This window comes from Rana temporaria, chromosome 8 (genome assembly GCF_905171775.1).
Source record: "Rana temporaria chromosome 8, aRanTem1.1, whole genome shotgun sequence".
NCBI classification, from domain to species: Eukaryota; Metazoa; Chordata; class Amphibia; order Anura; family Ranidae; genus Rana; species Rana temporaria.
Genome location: NC_053496.1, coordinates 167,070,172 through 167,095,506, shown reverse-complemented (window position 1 = coordinate 167,095,506; position 25,335 = coordinate 167,070,172). Strand labels below are relative to the sequence as shown.

The window sequence follows — 25,335 nt, the reverse complement described above, 5'->3', positions numbered from 1 at the left end:
GGGGTGTGGCTGTAGGACTGACGTCATCGATCGAGTCTCCCTATAAAGGGGATGACACGATCGATGCGCCGCCACAGTGAAGCACGGGGAAGCCGTGTTTACATACGGCTCTCCCCGTTCTTCAGCTCCGGGGAGCGATCGCGACGGAGCGGCTATAAACGAATAGCCGCGCCGTCGTCCCGGATCGCTCCCCGTGGGTATCCGACCAACGCATGTAGCGAGGGGGGTCCCGATCGGACCCCCGACCCGCGGAAAGGTGGGTACGTACATGTACGCCCATCTGCCTGTACGTGCCATTCTGTGGACGTATATGTACATGCGGCGGTCGGGAAGTGGTTAATAGCTTCCTTTACCTTAATGCAGTGCTGTTTTCATGTCCTCATTGTTCGTTTTTTGCTATCAAGTTGCTGTAATTCTTCTCTGATCTCCACACTTCCTGGTTGTCTGTTTCCTGATGACCACAGTACTGGGAGCTTTCTCTCTGTGGTCACTAATCAAGGAGGTGTGATTACTGTGTGTCTAAAACCCCTCAGCACCAATCAGTTTCGTTTTCCAAACCATCACTGCCCTGTATTGGCTCTGTGTCTCTGTACATCAGAGAAGCAGGAAACAACATGCAAAAACGAAACGAGAAACTGCAGGTACATTATATGATTGATTTTTATCTATTTTTAATAATTTTTAAAAGGAATCCGTTAACTATTATGTCTCTATACCCTGTAAACAGTCATTTCAGCAAAAAAGTTTCCTTTACAACTCCTTTAAAGTGGTTGTAAACCTCAGACAAAGCATATCCCTCTATAGTATGTACTTGTCTCAATTAAAAGCACTAAGTGTCATTTTTTGTTTGCTGCTTCCTTCCTCTGCTATCAGCATTAATCCCTTCTCACAAGTTTTCCTGACACCAAGAGATAAAAGGTGACAGGAGGGAGCTCCAGCCTCAGCTCTGTTCCTGTGAGCTGTGTGAAGGGGGTGGGGGGGGGTCTCTTGTTTCCAGTCAGCTCTCAAAACTCTCCTCACTGAGCTCTGCAGAGTGTAACTTCGGCTCTTCGCCCATTTTTTCCTGAATTCTCAGACAAGCGTTATAAATTCTGCACTTTTGAAGTAATGTGGAGAAGGCTTCAGATAAACAGGCACAACTTATGCAGGCGGATTTGTTTCACCGTGTATCACCTGAAGCCAGCGACTTCACTGGATATATGGAAGGGTTTACAACCACCTTAAACAGTGCAGTATTCAAACAATATGCTACCCAGGAGCAGTCTATTAAGTATAAGTATATTTTAATATCTCTTGCTGGCAGAGTGAAACGCGTTCAGTTTCAGTGTTGCATAAAAAAATACAAAATGCATTCGTGGTGTGTAATCCTTGGATGTTGATGAGTCTTTTACTGAGTATAGGGGGGAATTGTTTCACATTTACATTATAAAAATGTTCATGATAGGAGCTGGAATTTCATACTGTATATGTCCTATTCCATGAAATCCCCTGATGAAGTCACGAGGTACGTGACGTAACGCCGTAGGGAGTCGAGACCGAGGATCACCCGCACAAGCCGGAGGCCATCAGGACGTAAGGCGGTACTTTGATCGCCACGTCCCCGCGAAATACAAACGCTGTTTGTACGGTTTATTTTGCTTTTAACTTGCCTTTTTCTGTGCAACCCCCTTTTTTGATGCAAATAAATGTTTTGGATTCTAAACCCACTACACCATTGGAGGCATGTGTTTCTTCTCTCCTATTTGCATCTCCTATTCTGGATTGTTGAACCTGGACCCCCTGGAGGTACACAACAGCCTGAACAGCTCGAGCCAGCAACACTGGGATAGATGAGATCCGAGATCTGGGGAGACTGCACTATATGCGCACATATAGCACCCTTAAGGTAAGGGCACTACAACACCTATGTGGATATTATACCACTGTCTGAGTGAAGAATTTTGAGTTCTGGAACATCAAATCACCATCATTTCCAGGGCTGTGGAGTCGGAGTCGAGGAGTCGGAGTCGGGGGAAATTTTGGGTACCTGGAGTCGGAGTCGGCAAACAATGCACCGACTCCGACTCCTACTAAATTTAGATTGGAATTAAAAAAAAAAAAAAAGCAAGTTTAAATGTCCCAATTCACAAAAAGTTATAATTAATGACTTCTCTACTGTAAGAATAAAGACCAATGCATGCAGTGCCTCACGTAACCGCAAAACGAACACGTTAAGTGACCGTGAAGAAGCGCGCTTTTCATGTGCTTCACTATATGGCACGCAACGCACAATTAGGAGCTGCAATACTTATACTTTCCATAGTGTTGTGTTCTGCTTTTACAGGGAACGCATGTTAGAGAACCAGTAAGTGTCCAAATAAAAAAATTCCAACAGGAGTTTTATAAAGCACTAAAAGAAGTTGAAAAGTATGATCGCTCATCAAAACTTACTGTTGAAGAAGCCATCCTTGTTTATCCAGAGATCGTTAGTGATGTGGCCAGAATAGTTACTGCAATGCCACCCACCCAAGTCAGTGTCGAAAGATTATTTTCAGCCCTAAAAATAATAAAGTCTGACTTAACCACTTACCCCCCGGACCATATTGCTGCCCAAAGACCAGAGTACTTTTTGCGATTCGGGACTGCGTCGCTTTAACAGACAATTGCGCGGTCGTGCGACGTGGCTCCCAAACAAAATTGGCGTCCTTTTTTTCCCACAAATAGAGCTTTCTTTTGGTGGTATTTGATCACCTCTGCGTTTTTTATTTTTTGCGCTATAAACAAAAATAGAGCTACAATTTTGAAAAAAATGAATATTTTTTACTTTTTGCTGTAATAAATATCCCCCAAAAATATATAGAAAAACATTTTTTTTCCTCAGTTTAGGCCGATACGTATTCTTCTACATATTTTTCGTAAAAAAAAATCGCAATAAGCGTTTATTGATTGGTTTGCGCAAAAGTTATAGCGTTTACAAAATATGGGGTATTTTTATGGCATTTTTATTAATATTTTTTTTACTAGTAATGGCGGCGATCAGCGATTTTTTTTTCGGTATTGCGACATTATGGCGGACACTTCGGACATTTTTGACACATTTTTGGGACCATTGGCATTTTTATAGCGATCAGTGCTATAAAAATGCATTAGATTACTATAAAAATGCCACTGGCAGTGAAGGGGTTAACACTAGGGGGCGGGGAAGGGGTTAAGTATGCCTGGGTGTGTTCTTACTGTGGGGGGGGGGGTGGCCTCACTAGGGGAAATCACTGATCCTCTGTTCATACATTGTATGAACAGAAAATCAGCATTTCCCCTGCTGACAGGAACGAGAGCTGTGTGTTTACACACACAGCTCCCGTTCCCCGCTCTGTACCGAGCGATCGCGTGTGCCCGGCGGCGATCGCGCCCGCCGGGCACACGCACGGGAGTCGGGGGCGAGCGGGGGGCGCGCGCGCGCGCCTCCGGCGGCGCCCGTGCGCCCCTAGTGGCGGCTAATAGGCAGGACGTCCATTTACGTGGTCTCGCCTAGGATAGCCACCTTGTGGACGTATTTCGGCGGTGCAGCGACGGCAAGTGGTTAAGAGCCTCTATGAAAGAGGATCTGGCAGAGGCAATTCTCTTCCTTAGAACTCTACATTGAATTGATTTGCATTTGCTAAGCCTAGAACTACATTTCAAGATTAATATAAACCATTTCTAGGTTTTGCAGATTTTGTTTTTGGTTCATTATAGATAAGCTTTGTTTTTGTTCTAAAACAACCAAATAATGTGGTTTGTATTTTTGAACTGGTAAAGATCCTGTTCCTGATGTTTATGCCTGCTGCTACTATCCAGTCACTTGATTGTTTTCATTGTGTTTGTCTTTTGCTTAACCACTTGACCACTGGGCACGTAAACCCCCTTAATAACCAGACCAATTTTCAGCTTTCGGTGCTCTCACAATTTGAATGACAATTACTCAGTCATACAACACTGTACCCAAATGAAATTTTCGTCCTTTTTTTCACACAAATAGAGCTTTCTTTTGGTGGTATTTAATCACCGTTGGGTTTTTTATTTTTTGCGCTATAAAAGAAAAAAGACTGAAAATTCTGTAAAAAAAATAATAATTTTTCTTTGTTTCTGTTATAAAATTTGGCAAATTTAGTATTTTTTCTTCATTTTTTTGCATAAATGTGAAAGATGAAGTTACGCCGAGTAAATAGATACCCAACATGTCACCCTTCAAAATTGCACACGCTCGTGGAATGGCGCCAAACTTTGCTACTTAAAAATCCCCATAGACGACGTTGCAGGGTATTGCGGAGTATTGCGGGGTATTGCGGGGCATTGCGGAGTATTGCGGGCATTGCAGAATATTTTGGGGTATTGCAGAGTATTTTGGGGCATTGCAGAGTGTGGGGGCATTGCAGAGTGTGGGGGCATTGCAGAGTGTGGGGGCATTGCAGAGTATTTTGGGGTATTGCAGAGTGTGGGGGCATTGCAGAGTATTTTGGGGTATTGCAGAGTGTGGGGGAATTGCAGAGTGTGGGGGCATTGCAGAGTATTTTGGGGTATTGCAGAGTGTGGGGGCATTGCAGAGTGTGGGGGCATTGCAGAGTATGGCTGGTACTGCAGAGTATTGCACAGGGAGGGATCGATGGCTGGATCTGTGACTGCATGTGTCACAGATCCAGCCCGCAGCAGCAGCAGCAGCAGCTGCTGCTGCTTCCGCTCTCTCCCCTCTCCTCTCTCACACTGTACCGTTCGGTACAGAGAGGAGAGGGAGGAACCGGCGTCATCACATGACGCCGGTTTGTTTACTAGTGATCGCTCCGTCATTGGACGGAGCGATCACGTGGTAAACCGCCGCTATCAGCGGCGATTTACCGTGATCCGTGATCAGTCGGGTCCGGAGGACCCGGCGGTCACGGAGACTCCTGTGTGCGCGCCCCACAGGGCGCGCGGCAGCGCGATTCTGGGAGGACGTACATTGACGCCCTCCCAGAGTTAAGCAACCGCCTTGTAGACGTATTTCGTCTATAGGGCGGTTGCTAACTGGTTAAACTGTGCAATACAGTAGACTGTTGGCTTCCCAGCCAGTAGTCCTGTGGTAGGTTGCGTTTCTTTCCCTCAAGGAATGTATAAAATACATTTGCATATTAATACAGAGGAGTCGGAGTCGGGGAGTCGGAAGTACATAAAACTGAGGAGTCGGAGTCGGAACATTTATCTACCGACTCCACAGCCCTGATCATTTCTATAGACTGTCAGATCATCACTGTATATTTGGACATCACATTTTGATTTTCATTACCCATCTTTGTATATCACTGCGTTTTTGATGCATTTAGATACATAGAGGGCCAACACCCAGAGGTTTCCACCTTTGTATCATTTTTGGACACACTTTTACACACATTTAAGTTTGGTGACTCATTTAAGTTTATTACCTTGGTTGTGATCCTATTGTATATCTGGAGCGCTTGTCATTTATTTATTTACTATTCCATGAAATGCCATACATTATATCAGCCCGGTATATACTGGCCAGTGAAGATTTTTCGATATTTGGAATCCATGTTTATCACTTCTCAGCCATGCCAAGGGTTCTGCTTAAATCGGAAGTAAAAGGTGACGTGAGCTGCCTGCTTTTGCATAGTAAATTTCCACATTCACATTATTTCTCGATGTGAGGGCTGAGCTACCTGCATCTACTCTCTCCCCGTGGTGCCATATTATGTTCCTCCTCTTCTTCGCCACCTGGGCAGACCCTGATGATATAATACCAAAAGTATTGGGACACCTGCCTTTACACACACACATGGGGCCAGATCCACAAAGAAGTTACGTCGGCGTATCTATTGATACGCCGCGTAACTTCTAGGATGCTCCGGCGTATCTTTGTTTTGTATCCACAAAACAAGATCCGCCTGAATGGGGGCTAGATCCGACTGACGTACATCTTAGTACGCCGTCGGATCTTAGGTGCATATTTACGCTGGCCGCTAGGTGGCGCTTCCGTTAGCTAGATACGCCGATTCTCAGAACGTACGTCCGGCCGGCGCATTTTTTTTACGTCGTTTGCGTAAGGCTTTTTTCGGCGTAACGTTACCCCTGCTCTATGAGGCGTACGCAATGTTAAGTATGGACGTCGGGCCAGCGTCGAATTTTACGTCGTTTGCGTAAAACGTTCGCGAATAGGGCTTTGCGCCAATTATGTTCATGTCGAAAGCATTGACTATTTGCGACATGATTTCGAGCATGCGCACTGGGATACCCCCCACGGACGGCGCATGCGCTGTTCAAAAAAAACGTCACCTCTTACTTAATACCTCAGACTGTCTACTTTCCATAAAGGGGTTATTTGGGGGGTATTTGTACTGTCCTGGCATTTTCGGGCCTCAAGAAATGTGGAGATAAAGCGCTTGGCATAGTCACCTGATCGTGGCGATCAGTCCAGAACCAATAATCTCCAGGAGGCTATGGAAAAGACATCGGGGCTGCTGCTGGTTGATGCGTTTCAAAGTCATACTTTAACCGCTTGAGGCCCTGAAAATCCAGGAGGACGTCAATTGACGTCCGCCCCTTTGCTCGTTCCCCGCAAGCAGCGGGGAAATTCTGTGGCTGTTTGCTATACAATCTGTGCGGCCAATGAGAGATGATCTCAAATGTAAACATATGAGATCATCTCTCATTGCCGGCTCACACAGAGACAGCGTCCTGTCAGGGAGAGAGGAGACCGATCTGTGTCCCTTGTACATAGGGACACAGATCGGTCACCTCCCCCAGTCAGTCCCCTCCCCCCACAGTTAGAACACTATGCAGGGTACACATTTAACCCCTTCCTCACCCCCAAGTGTTAACCCCTTCAATGCCAGTCACATTTATACAGTAATTAGTGCATATTTATAGCACTGATCGCAGTATAAATGTGAACTGTGGCAAAAAATGTGTCAAAAGTGTCCGATGTGTCCACCATAATGTCGCAGTCCCAATAAAAATCGCAGATCGCCGCCATTACTAGTAAAAAAAATAATAATAATTCTGTCCCCTATTTTGTAGGCACTATAACTTTTGTGCAAACCAGTCGCTTATTGCGATTTTTTTTTTTTTTTTTTTTTACCAAAAATATGTAGAAGAATACGTATCGGCCTAAACTGAGAAAAAATCTTTTTTTAAAAAAAATGGGGCTATATATTATAGCAACAATTAAAAAATATTGTATTTTTTTAAAAAATTGTCGCTCTTTTTTTGTTTATAGCGCAAAAAATAAAAACCACAGAGGTGATCAAATACCACCAAACGAAAGCTCTATGTGTGGGAAAAAAAGGACGTAAATTTTGTTTGGGAGCCACGTCGCACGACCGCGCAATTGTCAGTTAAAGCGACGCAGTGCCAGAAGCTGAAATTTCACCTGGGCAGGAGGGGGGTATAGGTGCCCAGTAAGCAAGTGGTTAAAGTAAGCTGAAGGGATCACTGCTGCTAGGCTCTGAAGAAGAGGTTTAACTTCAAAACGTGTCAGCCAACACCAGCCCTGATGTCTTTTAACTTAGCTAGCTGGAGACTATTGGTTCTGGACTGATCGCCACGATTAGGTGCCTATGCTTTATCGCCACATGTATGTGAGTAGTTTTTTATTCTAGTTTTATTAATACATTTGCTTGGGATAATGCACAAGGCTGGTGCGCTCTCTTTTTCTTCCTTTTCGTTCCCCTCCAAATCCATACCAGCCCCGAAGGGACCCGCTGACAGCTGATGACTCATTGGTTGTTAAGGGTGCAGCTTCCTGGCCTGATCCTTAGCAACCAGCTATATACAGTGGCCCGGATTCAGAGAGCAATTGCGCCTGCGTAACCATAGTTACACAGCGCAATTGCTTACTTGCGCCGGCGTAACGAATGCTCCTGATTCAGGAACCTCGTTACGCCGACTGCAGCCTAAGATATGCGTGGCATAAGGCTCTTATGCCCGCATATCTTAGGCTGCATTCTTACGATGGCCGCTAGGGGGCGCTCCCATTGTGCTCAGCGTATAGTATGCAAATTGCATACTAACGCCGATTCACAACATTGCGCGAGCCCTGCGTACGCAGTTTACGTTGTTTCCGTATGGTGTCTTTCGCGTAAGGCTGCCCCTGCTACTAGCAGGGGCAGCCCATGTTGCGTATACCCGTCGTTCCCGCGTCGCGAAATTTCAAATTTACGTACTTTGCGTAAGTGATTCGTGAATGGCACTGGACGCCATTCACGTTCACTTTGAAGCAAATGACATCCTTGCGACGTCATTTGCCGCAATGCACATCGGGAAAGTTTCCCGACGGAGCATGCGCTCTACGATCGGCGCGGGAACGCGCCTAATTTAAATGATTCCCGCCCCCTAAGGGATCATTTAAATTGCGCGCGCTTACGCCGGGCATTTTGCCGGCGCGCCCACGCAATTTACGGAGCTACTGCTCCGTGAATCAAGGGCAGCGCAGTAATTTTGCGGGGACGCAGGGCAAAATCGTTGCCCTGCGCCTCCGTAAAAAAAGCGCAATTCTACCTGAATCCAGCCCACTGTTTTTCCCGACGTGATTCCTCTCCAGACTGACTTGTATACACACGTTCATGCAAAAAAAACGTCCGACCAAAGTGCGGTGACGTACAACGCGTACGACGGGACTATGAAGGGGAAGTTTCTTTCAAATGGCGCCACCGCTGGGCTGCATACTTGATTCCGAGCATGCGGGTTTCTTTTCCCCTCGGAAAAGCATACACATGACCGTTTTTCACGACGAGAAAAAAACTGACGGGAAACACGACGAGAAAAAAAGAGAGCTGGTTTCAATTTTTTTGCAGGCAGTTTTTTCGTCAAGAAAACTGCTCAGGACCAATATAAAAAATTGCAGTTTTCTCGTCGTGAAAAACGGTCGTGTGTACGAAGCATTAGGGTACACCACCTGACAAATAGATTATTGTGGCGCTTACTACCTAAAATGTGAATCACCACTAATAAAATACCTAAGTGAAAAAACAATGGCCCAGATTCAAGTAGAATTGCGCGATATTTGCGGGGGAGCAGGGCAACGATTTTGCCCTGCGCCCCCGCAAATATTTTGCGCTGCCCTCGATTCACGGAGCAGTAGCTCCGTGAATTGCGAGGGCGCGCCGGCAAATTTGCCCGGCGTAAGCGCGCGCAAGTTAAATGATCCCGCCGGGGGCGGGAATCATTTAAATTGGGCGCGCTCCCGCGCCGAGCGTACAGCGCATGCTCCGTCAGGAAACTTTCCCGACGTGCATTGTGCGCCATTCACGTTTCACTTATGCAAACACCGTGAAATTCAAATTTCACGGCGCGGGAAGGCCGGCTATACTTTAGCATTGGCTGCCCCTACTATTAGAAGGGGCAGCCTTGCGCTAAAAGTAGCCGTACGGAAACTCCGTACCTGGCTTGCGCGGGGCCCGCGCAAGCTTGTGAATCAGTGGTAGTATGCAATTTGCATACTACACGCTGATACACAATGGGAGCGCCCCCCTAGCGGCCCCCGCAAGAATGCAGCCTAAAATCTGCGAGGCATAAGAGCCTTATGCCGCGCAGATTTTAGCCTGCAGTCGGTGTAACGAGGTTCCTGAATCAGGAGCACTCGTTACATCGGAGCAAGTAAGCACTTGCGCTGCGTAACCTATGGTTGCGCGGGCGCAAGTGCTTCTTGAATCTGGGCCAGTATGTGGAAATAGTGAAAAATTGGCAAGTGCAAAAAAGAAATAATTTGTGCAAAAAATACAAATGTGCATATAGATCAGGGATATGGAATTAGCGGACCTCCAGCTGTTGCAGAACTACAAGTCCCATGAGGCATAGCAAGACACTGACAGCCACAAGCATAACACCCAGAGGCATGATGGGAGTTGTAGTTTTGCAACAGCTGGAGGTCCGCTAATTGCATATCCCTGATATTATAGATGATGGCACTTTATTCTTGATGAACTTGGATCTTTCATGTTTTTTTTTTATATTTGGACTATGTATTGCACTTTTTGTGGGACCGTTATTAGTGGCCATTCACATTTTAGGTGGTAAGCACCGCAATAATCTATTTTTTAATAATTTTTTGTGTGAGAACACCTTTTCTTGTCGGCAGCTACGTATTTCGACTTTAGTTAGTGATTGGTTTGCGCATAAGTACCCCCTCTTTTTTTACAGGGTACACCACTTACCACTCCAGACCAGTCTAAGTGCATCTATCACCACCTATTGGATACGCCCCCATAACCAGTTTTCTATCCATGAACAAACTTTATGGCCCATGCCTACAGACCTCAGTTTGTAGAAAAAGGCCCAGATTCACGTAGGAGATACGACGGCGTATCTCCAAATACGCCGTCGTATCTCTGAGTCTGAGGCGTCGTATCTTGGCGCCTGATTCAAAGAATCAGATACGCCAGAATTTCTCTAAGATAAGACCAGCGTAAGTCTCCTACGCCGTCGTATCTTAACTGCATATTTACGCTGGCCACTAGGGGCGTGTACGCTGATTTACGCCTAGAATATTTAAATCAGCTAGATACGCCTATTCACGAACGTACGCCCGGCCGACGCAGTACAGATACGCCGTTTACGTTAGGCTTTTTCCGGAGTAAAGTTACCCCTGCTATATGAGGCGCAGCCAATGTTAAGTATGGACATCGGGCCAGCGTCAAATTTTGCGTCAATTACGTCGTTTGCGAATAGGGCTGTGCGTTCACGTCAAAAGCATTGGCTTTTTGCGGGTTTATTTGGAGCATGCGCACTGGGATACTTTCACAGACGGCGCATGCGCCGTTCGTAAAAAGCGTCATTTACGTGGGGTCACAGTGGATTAACATAAAACACGCCCACATGTTCCATATTTGAATTAGGCGGGCTTACGCCGGCCTATTTACGCTACGCCGCCGCAACTTTGCTTTGTGAATACTGCACTTGCCTGTCAAAGTTGCGGAGGCGTAGCGTAAATAGGATACGTTACGCCCGCTCAGAAATACGGGCTCCCTACGTGAATCTGGGCCATAATGTTTGGGGTGAATTGTATGGAATGCTTTTCCAAAATCCAGGTACACCACGTCAACAGGTCTTCCCTTATCTGGATGGCAGCTCACATCCTCATAGTATGTCAAACAGATTGGCCTGGCAGGAACAACCCTCCTCTTCAAGCTCTGGCAGTAAAAAACATACAAAGCCACACACAGAATAATAGTAAAAAAATAATGGGCTAGATTTAGTAAGCAGATACGGCGGCGTATCTCCAGATAAGCCGCCGTAATTTCAAATTTGCACCGTCGTATCTTTACGCCAATTCTCAAAGGCAGATACGTTCAAAAAATAGGCTTCCTCCGCCGACGTAACTTGAATACGGCGGCGTATAATTGTGTGCAATTTTACGCTGGCCGCTAGGGGCGCTTCCGTTGTTTTCGGCGTAGAATATGCACATGACCTAGATACGGCGATTCACAAACGTACGTACGCCCGGCGCAATTTAGTTACGTCGTTTACGTTAGGCTTTTTCGGCGTAAGGTTACTCCTGCTATTAGGAGGCGCAGCTAATGTTAAGTATAGACGTCGTAGGAGCTGCGGTGGCTCAACGCGATTGGCGCTGCGCTGACAAGCCATTCACCTCTGCAGCTAGGGGTTCGGATCCCGGTCTCGGCTACATGTGAATTGAGTTTGGTGGTCTCAGCCCGGCTCCCGGTGGGTGTGCTATGCGAGGTAAGCCTGCGCTTAGTACGCCCACCCCCCCTCCCACAAAAACCACCACACTTACACGCACTCGAAATTGGGTTAACATGCACGCACTTTGACCACGCGGTCTCTAAAAAGAGAGGCGAAGGACTAACGGGGCTGGTTGAGCGGGCAAATCCTCTCACTCCCTTATAGGGAGTCCCTCTGCCCCGTTGGGTTTCAAAGCGGAGCAGGTAGGGCGGGCTGTGTGGGAGGACCCCCTCACACACCTGCCATTGCCACCCAGGGCATGGAGAAAGGTGGCAGATTGCCTCTGGGGGAGGCCTGCCTACTCCCAACTCCTGCAGTCCGGCTCCTCTCTCGAGTACACGCACAAAATACACACAAAAAAAAAAAAAAAGTATGGACGTCGTTCCCGCTTCGAATTTTGAATTTTTTACGTCGTTTGCGAATAGGGCTGGACGTCGTTGTGGTTTACGTGGGAGCAATGCACACTGGGCTATGTACACGGACGGCGCATGCGCCGCTCATAAAAAACGTCAATCACGTCAGGTCATCATACATTAACATAGAACACGCCCCCTCATCCACATTTGAATTACGCGCGCTTACGCCCGCCCCATTTACGCTACGCCGCGGTAACTTAGAAGGCAAGTGCTTTGTGGATAGAGCACTTGCCTCTCTAACTTACGGCGGCGTAGCGTAAATACAATACGCTGCACCGCAGTAACTATGCGCGCCCCTACCTGAATCTAGCCCAATATCTTTATTGAACTGTGATTTGATGGTGTTGACAATTGATCAGTATCAACTGACTTTAGAGTCCAAAGCAAGACAAACAAAGAATGACAGAGAATTGTTTTATTTATTTTTTTATAAAATTCCAAAGAGCAATAAATCTTTTAACACTGTGCTTATATTATTTGTTAATAACTTACAGAAAATCTGTGTAGTGTGGAAGTATGAAGTAATAGTTTTCCAGGGATAATGTCAACATAAAGATTTACCATTATTGATCACTTCTTCTGAATATGCAAATTTTAGGAATGTCAGGCTGACCTCCTCGTTGCAACAATTTGAGTCAGTGACCCAGAGCAAGCATGCAGATAAGCACTTTTGACTCGTCTTCAACATCCAGACCTAAATACTTGTGTCAGGTCTATGACTTGACTCTAAAAGTGCTGAATGATGAGGAAATTCAATATTTTTTACTTTTTGCTATAATAAATATCCCCCAAAAATATATATAAAAATATTTTTTTTTCCTCAGTTTAGGCCGATACGTATTCTTCTACCTATTTTTGGTAAAAAAAAAAAAATCGCAATAAGCGTTTATCGGTTGGTTTGCGCAAAATTTAGAGCGTTTACAAAATATGGGATAGTTTTATTGCATTTTTATTAATTATTTTCTTTTTATTACTAATGGCGGCGATCAGCGATTTTTTTTTTGTGACTGCGACATTATGGCGGACACTTCGGACAATTTTTGGGACCATTGTCATTTTCACAGCAAAAAAATGCATTGTTTATTGTGAAAATTACAATTGCAGTTTGGGAGTTAACCACAGGGGGCGCTGATGGGGTTATGTGTGACCTCAAGTGTGTTTACAACTGTAGGGGGGTGTGGCTGTAGGTGTGACGTCATCGATTGTGTCCCCCTAAAAAAGGGATGACACGATCGATGCCGCCGCCACAGTAAAGAACCGCTTCGGGGATGATCGCGGGACTCCAGCGGCGATCGGGTCCGCGAGTCCCACGGTCACGGAGCTTCGGACCGGGTCGCGCGCCCGCGACCCCACGGCTGGGCTTAAAGGACAACGTACATATACATTGATGTGCCCAGCCGTGCTATTCTGCCAACGTATATCGGCGTGAAGGGGCCCTTAAGTGGTTAAAGCGGAGCTCCACCCTAAAGTGGAACTCCCGCTGATCGGAACCCTCCCCCCTCCGGTGTCACATTTGACACCTTTCAGGGGGGTGCAGATACCTGTCTAAAGACAGGTATTTGCACCCACTTCCGGCCACACAGTTTTGGGCAGACTGTGGGCATGACGTCACCTCCCGTCGCCCCCCCCCCCCTGTTGTGTTCTGGGAACACTCGGCTCCCAGTACACAGCGGGAGCCAATCGGCAGGCGTAGCGCGACTCGCGCATGCGCCCTAGGGAACCGGGAAGTGAAGCCGGAGCGCTTCACTTCCTGGTTCCCTCACCGAGGAAGGCGGGGGGAGCAGCAGGGTGACGAGCAATCGCTCGTCCTCTGCTGCGGACGACGCTGGACTCCGGGACTTCAAATACACTGGGCGGTTTTAAGGCACTTTAGCGCTAGAAATGGCTTCTGCTATGCGCCTGAAAACCGCACTGGGGCGGTGGTCTTGCGGGACATGAAAATAAGTCCTGCAAGCAGCATCTTTGGGGCGGTTTGGGAGTGTTGTATGCATTCATATTCATCATACAGCACTCTCAAAACGCCCCTGCCCATTGGAATGAATGGGCAGCACTTTGAAGGCGCCACACAACTGGAAGTTCAAACCCCCCTAAAACGCAAATGCAGCCCCAGTGTGAAAAGGGGTCTAAGGTTCTCTAACAAATCTCTGAGGACTTCACAGAACAGCTGTATTTATACGGAGATTAAATTGCACACAGGTGAACTCTATTTACCAATTAGGTGATTTCTGAAGGCAATTGGTTACACTAGATTTTAGTTAGGGTTATCAGAGTGCATGCCACACTTTTCACATATTTATTTGTATAAAAAAAAAAAAATTAAACCATTTATCATTTTCCTTCCACTTCACAATCATTTGCCGCTTTGTGTTGGTCTATCACATACAATCCCAATAAAAATACATTTACGTTTTTGGTTGTAACTTGACAAAATTTGGAACATTTCAAGGGGTGTGAATACTTTTACAATGCATGGTATGAATGTGAGTTAGGGATCTTAGGCCCGGATTCTCGTAGCACTTACGCCGACGTATCTACAGATACGCCGCATAAGTGTAAATGTGCGCCGTCGTATCTATGCGCCGTGACCATAGAACTAGATACGCCTGAAAATAGGCTTCCTACGACCGACGTAAGTTTCCTATGCCGTCGTATCGTGGGCGCATATTTACACTGGCCGCAAGAGGCGCTCCCATTGATTTACGATTCGAATATGCAAATGAGGGAGATACGCCGATTCACGAACGTACTTGCGCCCGTCGCAGTTATATACGCGGTTTACGTAAGTCGTACGTCCGGCGTAAAGTTAAGCCTCATAAAGCAGGTGTAAGTCATGTTAAGGTATGGACCAGGCAACAGCCGTCGTAGGTTACGTCGTTTACGTAGTAGTACGTGAAAAGGGCTGGGCGTAGGTTACGTTCACGTCGTAGGCAGTGATTCGACGTATCTTAGGGAGTATTTCCGACGTGATTCTAAACATGCGCACTGGGATGCGTCCACGGGACGGCGCATGCACTGTTCGTTCGGCCCATCATTTGCTTGGGGCCACGGTTCATTTAAATGGATCACGCCCACTTCCACCTTTCTTTGAATTAGGCCGGCTTACGCCGATTAATTTACGTTACGCTGGCGCAACGTTGGGAGCAAGTGCTTTGTGAATACTGTGCTCGCCGCTCTGCGCATCGTATATTCGATACGCTACGCCGGCATAACTATGCGCCGAGGTACGAGAATCCGGCCCTTAGATTGTAAGCTCCTTGAGGGCAGGGACTGATGTGAATGTGCAATATACAGTATTGGCTAGATTCACGTACGGCGGCTTAACTTCCTGCGGGCGTAGCGTATGTTGTTTACGCTACGCCGCCGCAATTTAGATGGGCAAGTGCAGTATTCACAAAGCACTTGCTCCGTAAGTTGCGGCGGCGTAGCGTCAATTGGCCGGCGTAAGCCCGCCTAATTCAAATGTGGAAGAGGTGGGCGTGTTTTATGTAAATTAATCGTGACCTCGCGTAAATGACGCTTCGAACAAATGGCGCATGCGCCGTCCGTGAAAGTATCCCAGTGCGCATGCTCCAAATCACGTTGCAAAAAGTCAATGCTTTCGACGTGAACGTGAGTTACGCAAACGACGTAAAACATGAAAAATTTGACGGCTGTCCGACGTCAATACTTAACACTGGCTGCGCCATGTTTTTGGTGGTTTATCTTTATGCCTGAAAACGCCTTACGTAAACGGCGTATCTTTACTGCGACGGCCGTGCGTATGTTCGTGAATAGGCATATCTTGCTGATTTACATATTCCAGCCGTAAATCAGCGTACACGCCCCTAGCGGCCAGCGTAAATAGACAGCCAAGATACGACGGCGTAGGAGACTTACGCCGGTCGTATCTTAGCAACATTTAAGCGTATCTCAATTTGAGCATACGCTTAAATATACGACGGCGCGGATTCGGACTTACGACGGTGTATCTACTGATACGCCCGTCATAAGTCTACCTGAATCTAGCCCTATATGTGTAAAGCGCTGTGTAAATTGACAGCACTATATAAAGTACCAATAATAAATACTGTATCTCGAGACATCGCGAAAAAATTGGCAACTTCACAGAGGCACCAACAATTTGCCCTCTTTGAAACGCGGTAAGCTCTGACATGACTTGGCGTTACTACCAGCACATGCAGTGGAATGATGAAAGTGAGGCTTCCCACCGGTTAGCTAGGTGTCTCATCACACAGAGGAAGCAAAAGAATGTTACATCATTACCGCTTTCAACGCAAAACATGAAGTCACTTTCACACCTGCAAATCATATCGTTTTTTCATATTTTTGTCCAACTCCTGTATTTACCAGTAAAGCAACTCCGACTTACAGATGGCCTTCAGTATTTGTCAGTAGAACACCTTCTACATTATGGAAATGAATATGACGTCACCTTAACCACTTAAGGACCGGACCAATATGCTGCCTAAAGACCCAAGGTGTTTTTACAGTTCGGGACTGCGTCGCTTTAACAGACAATTGCGCGGTCGTGCGACGTGGCTCCCAAACAAAATTGGCGTCCTTTTTTCCCCCACAAATAGAGCTTTCTTTTGGTGGTATTTGATCACCTCTGCGGTTTTTATTTTTTGCGCTATAAACAAAAATAGAGCGATATGTTTTTGCTATAATAAATATCCCCCAAAAACATATATAACATTTATTTTTTTCCTCAGTCTAGGCCGATACGCATTCTTCTACCTATTTTTGGTAAAAAAAAATCGCAATAATCGTTTATCGGTTGGTTTGCGCAAAATTTATAGCGTTTACAAAATAGGGGATAGTTTTATTGCATTTTTATTAATTATTTTTTTTTTACTACTAATGGCGGCGATCAGCGATTTTTTTTCGTGACTGCGACATTATGGCGGACACTTCGGACAATTTTGACACATTTTTGGGACCATTGTCATTTTCACAGCAAAAAATGCATTTAAATTGCATTGTTTATTGTGAAAATGACAATTGCAGTTTGGGAGTTAACCACAAGGGGGCGCTGTAGGATTTAGTGTTCACTTAGTGTGGGTTTACAACTGTAGGGGGGTGTGGCTGTAGGACTGACGTCATCGATCGAGTCTCCCTATAAAAGGGATCACTCGATCGATGCAGCGCCATAGTGAAGCACGGGGAAGCCGTGTTTACATACGGCTCTCCCCGTTCTTCAGCTCCGGGGAGCGATCGCGACGGAGCGGCTATAAACGAATAGCCGCGCCTTCGTCCTGGATCGCTCCGCGCGGGAATCCGACCACCGCATGTAGCGGGGGGGGTCGCGATCGGACCCCCCACCCGCTAGAAGGCAAGGACGTACATGTACGCCCATTTGCCTGTACGTGCCATTCTGTGGACGTACATATACATGCGGCGGTCGGGAAGTGGTTAAGAAGACTGTCTTTGTGGGGGAAAACATTTCCCGCACTCAGAGCATCTAAATGGCTTTTCCCCCCTTCTGAGATCGGAGGTGAGAAAATAAGCTTTCCTCTCCGAGTAAAAAACTTTCCGCATTTAGAACACGAAAACAGCTTGTCAGACAGGTGAGTCTTTTCGTGGTAGTTGAGTGGTGGTGGAAAAACATGTCCCGCACTCCGAACATTATAGGCAGGAATATGACATCATCTTGAGTGAGCCAACTGGTGGGAAACCAGATATCGTTTCTGAGAAAAACATTGTCCACATTCATCACAGGGGAATGGCTTCTCTCCCGTGTGACTTCTCTGGTGTTTAATAAGACTGGCCCGGATTCGGGTAGATTTGCCGCTTTCTTGCGGAGGCGCAGGGCAACGTTTTTGCCCTGCGCCCCCGCAAATTTACTGCGCTACCCGCGATTCACGGAGCAGTAGCTCCGTAAATTGCGTGTGCGCTGTGAAAAATTGCCCTGCGTAAGGGCGCCTAATGTAAATGATCCCGTAGGGGGCGGGAATCATTTAAATTAGGCGCGCTCCCGCGCCGAGCGTAGACCGCATGCTCTGTCGGGAAACTTTTCCGACGTGCATTGCGGCAAATGACGTCGCAAGGACGTCATTTGCTTCAAAGTAAACGGCGTCCAGCGCCATTCATGAATCACTTACGCAAATGACGTAAAATTCGAACGTCGCGACGCGGGAACGACGGGTATACTTTAGCATTGGCTGCCCCTGCTATTAGAAGGGGCAGCCTTACGCTAAACACGCCGTACGGAAACAACGTAAATTGCGTACGCAGGGCTCGCGCAACATTGTGAATCGGTGTTAGTATGCAATTTGCATACTATACCATGAGCACAACGGGAACGCCACCTAGCGGCCATCGCAAGAATGCAGCCTAAGATATGCGTGGCATAAGAGCCTTATGCCACGCAGATTTTAGGCTGCAGTCGGCGTTACGATGTTCCTGAATCAGGAGCATTCGTAACGCCGGAGCAAGTAAGCAATTGCGCTGTGTAACCTATGGTTACACAGGCGCAATTGCTTCTTGAATCTGGGCGACTGTCTTTTTGAGGAAAACCTTTCCCACATTCGGAGCATGAAAACTGCTTTTCCCCCGTGTGAGATCTCTGGTGTTTAATAAGACTGTCTTTGTGAGGAAAACATTTCCCGCACTCGGAACATAAAAACGGCTTTTCCCCCGTGTGAGATCTCTGGTGTAACATAAGGTTCCGCCTCAAAGTATACGACTTTCCGCATTCAGAACAGGAGAACGGCTTTTCGGACATGTGCGTCTTCTCATGATAGTTACGATGAGAACTGGAGATGAAACATTTGCCGCACTCCAAACAGGAATAGGGCTTCTCTCCTGTATGAACACGTTGATGTGTGATCAGGTTCTTTTTCCTGGAAAAACATCGCCAACATTCTGAACATGAATATGGCCTGACCGCGGTGTGAGCCAGCTGGTGCGAAATAAGACTTTGTCTGCAGGAAAAACATCTGCCGCATTCGGTGCAGCAAAACGGCTTCTCTCCCGTGTGACGTCTCTGGTGTTTAATAAGACTGTCTTTGTGAGGAAAACATTTCCCGCACTCAGAACATAAAAACGGCTTTTCCCCCGTGTGAGACCTGAGGTGGAAAATTAGGTTTCCTCTCTGCGCATAAGACTTTCCGCATTCGGAACACAAAAACGGCTTTTCAGACATGTGAGTCTTTTCGTGGTAGTTGAGATGAGTGCTGGTGGCAAAACACTTCCCGCACTCTGAACACGGATATGGCTTCTCTCCCGTGTGCACGTGTTGATGAGCAATCAGAGCTCCTTTTCGGGTAAAACATTTTCCACATTCGGAACATGAAAACGGCTTCACCCCTGAATGAGTTCTCTGGTGCGTTACGGCGTCTGATTTCTGTCTGAAGCATCTCCCGCAATCCGGACACGAAAATGGTTTCTCTCCGGTGTGCGTCCTCTCGTGTTTAATGAGACTGGTCAACAGGGAAAAACAATGCCCACATTCCGAACATGTATACGGCTTCTCGCCCGTGTGGACCCTTTTGTGTCTCATAAGAGACCATTTTGAAGAGAACATTTTCCCACATTCGGAACATAAAGGAGTTATTCCGATGTGAGTTCTGTGATGTTCAGTGAGAGCTTTTCTAGAAGAAAAACACTTCCCGCACTCGGAACAGGACTGAGGCTCCTTCACTGCGTGTGACGCAAGATGAGCTTTCTGGTTAAAATGCTTGCCGCAGTCAGAACAAGGAAAACTTTCTCCCTCTCTGCAAGCAGTTTGATGGGTGATAGGATGGGAGGGATTACAAGAACCTCCCCCATTTGTATAGGGACCAGATGACAGTTCTGCACCTTGAAGTGTTGGATGGAGAATCGGGGAAATTGAGATTTCATCTGAAGGGTCAGATGTGGTGCCATCTTCTGTTCCATCACCCGTAGAGGAAATAGGAAGCTTTCCCATGTTATCCTTTCTGAATTGTCCATCTGCATGAAGAAGCGAAAAAAAATAATAAAACTTCTGTGCAATCAAATAGCAAGACATTGTTAAAATGGATGTAAATGCTGAAGGCTTGCTACCTACCGTGTTTCCCCGAAAATAAGACCTAGCGTTATTTTCCAGGAGGGCTGCAATATAAGCCCTACCCCGAAAATAAGCCCTAGTTTAAAATGTTTGTAACATCCTATAATCCACTCTATTACAGTATTATATAATGTACAATGTGTGCGTTTCTGTAATATAATTGCGGGGAAGAGAGCTCCGGCGGTTTACAGAAGCGCTGAACGAAGGTATTTGGCACAATTATATTACAGAAACACACACATTGTACATTATATACTACTGTAATAGAGTAGATTATAGGATTTTACAAGCATTTTAACTCCATTTACACTGGGGATTCCTGACAGGCAGGGAGAGAGAGGGGGAGAAAAGACAGCACATTACATGGTAAGACCTACCCCGAAAATAAGCCCTACTGTGTCTTTTGTTGCCAAAATTAATATAAGACCCAGGCTTATTTTTGGGGAAACACGGTATATGCATTCTATGCATGAAGGTAAAAAACCTTCAGTTTGCTGCTCCCTCCATAGCCCCTCTAATACTCACCTGAGCTCCCTCTCGATCCAACAATGTGCACAAGAGCCTCAGCTGTCTCGGGACTCCCTTTCCTTATTGGCATGAGACATTTAAGTGTTACTAAACCCACAACAGTAAGACCCCATTCACATCTAGGCGTTTTTACGCCTGTAGCGCTACGCCTCTGCCGCCAGAGGGCTGGAAATACATGTCCCTCTATGGAGATGGTTCACATCTCCACGCCGAACGCCGGACGCCTGTCGCCTGCGGCGTGAAAAAAGGTCCCGGACCTTTTTTTCAGGCGTCTTCGAGCGTTCGGCTAGGAGATGGCAATCATCTCCATAGAGGGGGTCATCTTGGGACACATCTAGGCGGACAATACCCGCGTTTTGTCGCCGCAAATCGCGGTACAAAACGCCGCTATTTTTACCGCGATTTGCGGCGACAAAACGCCGCGATTTCGTCCGTCTAGATGTGAATGCAGCCTAAAATATGTCTGTATATGCAGTAGGGTTGTCCCGATACCGATACTAGTATCGGTATCGGGACCGATTCCGAGTATTTGCGGTCTTGTCTTCTCTGATCCTCCTCTTCTTCTACAGTGGAGGCAGGCACTCTGCACATGCTCAGTTTGGTGTCTATTGCTAGAGAGTATACTTTTTTTTCTGGGGAGGGTGCATGTGATCGACACAGTAGTCAGAGGTCATGCAGCCTCATAGGACAGTCAGAGGTAGTGGTGCAACGGATCACCGTTGATCCGAACGGGTCACCCCCTTCGGATCGGTACTTACTGTGATCCGCAGATTGTTATGGCCGAAGTCGCGGTCTTTCCTAATGTTATGGCTTCGGCCTAGCTCCGGAGGCGCGGCCATCTTGGTACACCCGGCGGCGTCCCTCCTCTCTGTTGACACCCACAGAGGAGGAGGAGCACTCGTGGGACACACCGCTGGGAGTCATACTACTGGGGGGGGGGGGGTGTCTGTACTACCTGGGGGGGGGGGGGGGTGTCTGTCTGTACTACCTGGGGGGGGGGGTCTGTCTGTACTACCTAGGGGGGGGGGGGTGTCTGTACTACCTCCCCCCCTACTTTACAGTGGGGGGGGGGGGGGGGATGTGGATATTACAGTGGGGGGGAGGGGGAGATGTGGATATTACAGTGGGGGGATGTGAATATTACAGTGGGGGAGTACTTGTACTCCAGCAAATGCCCCCGATGCCTCATCCGATACTCGCCACCCCCCCCGCCGCATCCCCGCTGCCGCTTGGTTAATACGGGCGGGGAACATTACAGCTTTCATTTGAATAGCTGTATTGTTTCCCGCCGCGCCGCGTATAGACACTCCCCCTTGCTCGGGTGAACTGTCCAATCCCGGGCAAGGGGGAGTGTCTATACGCAGCGCGGCGCGAAACACTACAGCTATTCAAATGAAAGCTGTAATCTAACCCGCCCGTATTAACCAAGCGGCGGCGCAGCAGCATGTAGGTAAGGGGGACATGGCTGCATATATGGGGGGGACATGGCTGCATATATGGGGGGGGGGGCATGGCTGGATATATGGGGGGGGGACATGGCTGGATATATGGGGGGGGGACATGGCTGCATATATGGGGGGGGACATGGCTGCATATATGGGGGGGGACATGGCTGCATATATGGGGGGGGGGGGACATGGCTGGATATATGGGGGGGGGGGACATGGCTGGATATATGGGGGGGGGGGGACATGGCTGGATATATGGGGGGGGGGGACATGGCTGGATATATGGGGGGGGGGGACATGGCTGGATATATGGGGGGGGGGACATGGCTGGATATATGGGGGGGGGGGGGAAATGGCTGGATATATGGGGGGGGAAATGGCTGCATATATGGGGGGGACATGGCTGCATATATGGGGGGGACATGGCTGCATATATGGGGGGGGGGACATGGCTGCATTTGTGGGGGGACACATTTTAAAAAAAAAAGTATCGGTATTCGGTATCGGCGAGTACATGAAAAAAAGTATCAGTACTCGTACTCAGTCCTAAAAAAGTGGTATCGGGACAACCCCAATATGCAGCATAGCACGCTTGTTATACTCACTGTGGAACTTAAAGGGTTAGTCCTCTGCATTGTGTAAAAAGGCTGTTTTTATCCTGAATGCATAGATCCTTCCCTCCTGCAATGTCTATCTGGGGAAAGCCGCTAACACAGGCAGAGTAGCCGACCTGCACATGCTCAGTTGTGTCTTTTATGCTGTAGAGCAGTGGTGTCAAACTCAATTTTCTTGTGGGTCACATCAACAATATGGTTGCCCTCAAAGGGCCAGTTGTATCAGCACCCCACCCCCCTTAAATCAGGTGTCAAAAGCCCCCCCCCCCCCATCAGAATTTGAGCATCAACCCCACTATCCCTTACATCAGTGCATCCCCTGGCCTTGTGCTGCTGCTAGGAGGGCTGGACAGAGAAGTGCAGGATCTGGAGGAAAAATCGAGGGGTGTGTGAGGGCCACATAAAAATGACATGAAGGGCCGGATTCGGCCCGCGGGCCTTGTGTTTGACACCTGTGCTGTAGAGAATGATTCCTTGTTGATCAGAGCTAGCCAGATCATATGTTGGCCTCACACATGTGGGCTTGTATAAAGGCTGAAGTGGAAATCTCCTCCTACCTGAACTCTCAGTGATAAACTGCACAGTTTCTCCAGTGCTAACGTGGTATACAGATCAGCCAAAAAAGGTATATAGTGGCACTATTTTAATGTAAAAAGAAGATTTATAAGCCGTGGGCCCTGTGGGGGGCAGATTAACTATTTTCATATTACTGGATTTACAAACACTTTAACAGCCAGTGAGCCAATAAAGAGAGAGCGGGAAGCAGGGCTGAGTCATGGCTCTATGCATAGGTGTGCGCAGCCTATTGCATTAGCGTGTGCACCCCAAAAGACAAACTACCGATCACTCATGATGTTTATTCAGAAAGGGAAGGGGCCGGTAAATTACATAATTACTGGCCCCTTCCCCACTCCCAAAACATCCCAGGAGCAATAGCAGATAGGAGAGGAGGAAAGCTGGCAGCTCTGCGGGGGGAAAGATGGGAGCCAGGGCAGTAGGGGGAATGTGTGCTGTACAGGGTGATTAGGGTGTGCCTGGGCACACCTGGCACACCCTGTGCGCACGCCTATGGCTCTATGTGTCTTATGGGTGTATAGAGCAGGGCTCGGGAGTGAGCAGACACCAGTGGCCCCATAGCAGCATGCTATTAGAGGCACTGGTCATGGGGGAGGAGCAAGGAGTGCCGACGGGGGACCCGAGAGGAGAAGGATCAGGGCTGCTCGCTCTGTGCAAAGCCAGTACTGCTGTCAGGAAAAAACGGCTGTAAAAACGTGCATATAGAAGTGTTTTGCATTGGCGTTTCTCTGCCCTCTTCTATTTTCCACTCCCAACTTCAAGTACTACAGCTTAAAAACGCTTGACGCTGCTTAACGCTGTATACAGCATTACCACGCGTTTAGCAGCGTCAGGCGCTTTACAGCTTAACGCTATTGCTCCAGATCGCCCTTGTTTTTTTTTTAAACGCCTATGCCACTTGCAGCTCCTAAAAGTCTATTAGCCAGATTCAGTAAGACTTACGACGGCGTATCAGTAGATACGCTGTCGTAAGTCCGAATCCGCGCCGTCGTATCTTTAAGCGTATTCTCAAACTGAGATACGCTTAAATGTTGCTAAGATACGACCGGCGTAAGTCTCCTACGCCGTCGTATCTTAGCTGCATATTTAGGCTGGCCGCTAGGGGCGTGTACGTGGATTTACGCCTAGAATATGCAAATGAGCAAGATACGCCTATTCACGAACGTACTTGCGTCCGATACGCTGTTTACGTAAGGCGTTTTTCAGGCGTAAAGATAAACCACCAAAATAATGGCGCAGCCCATGCAAGGTATGGACGTCGGAAGTGCCGTAAAATTTTACGTTGTTTGCGTAAGCGTACGTGAATGGGGCTGGGCGTAGGTTACGTTCACGAAAGCAATGAGTATTTGCGACGTGATTCCGAGTATGCGCCGTACAAACGGCCCTCATTTACATGGGGCCACGATTCATTACCATACAACACGCCCCCTACCTGCCTATTTTGAATTAGGCGGGGTTACGCCGGGCCATTTGCGCTATGCCGACGTAACTTAGGAGGCAAGTGCTTTGTGAATACAGTACTTGCCTCACTATGTTACGTCGGCGTAGTGCAAATGGGATGCGCTACGCCGGCATAAAGATACGCCGCCGTACGTGAATCTAGCTATATATGTGCATGTGCACTGAAAGGGGTAGGCGTGAAAAACAAAAACATCTGACGCTGCCAAAAGCGGCAGTAAAAATGCTTGTGTGCACGCTTATCCTATGGATCACAGAAGTGCAGTTTGTTCTGCACTCCTGTGAGCCGCTGTCGGCTGGCGTCGCAGAGACGGTCCAGGCTCGGGAAAGATTGCGACCATGTGGTCGGGATCCGACGACATGCCTGAATCAGCTCACCCTCTCAGCGAGGCGCTGAACTGGCTGTTTCCGCTCCCTCCACAGCCCAGCGTAACTGTCAGTCACCACAGAGAGTTACCAGCTCTCTGCTCAGTTAGCTCTGAGAAACAAACAATTGGCAGTGTTTGCTCTTTTCGGCCACTAGCGGGAGCGGTTTTACCCCCTGCTAGCGGCCGAAAAGGGGTTAAAAACCACCGCAA

The 25,335-nt window shown here is 47.6% G+C and overlaps 1 protein-coding gene across 1 annotated transcript in view; it reads left to right on the top strand.

Moving 5' to 3' along the window:
- Positions 1-25,335, top strand: part of LOC120909931 (oocyte zinc finger protein XlCOF6.1-like) — a 487,791-nt gene that overhangs the window by 109,926 nt on the left and 352,530 nt on the right. The window lies entirely within an intron of this gene.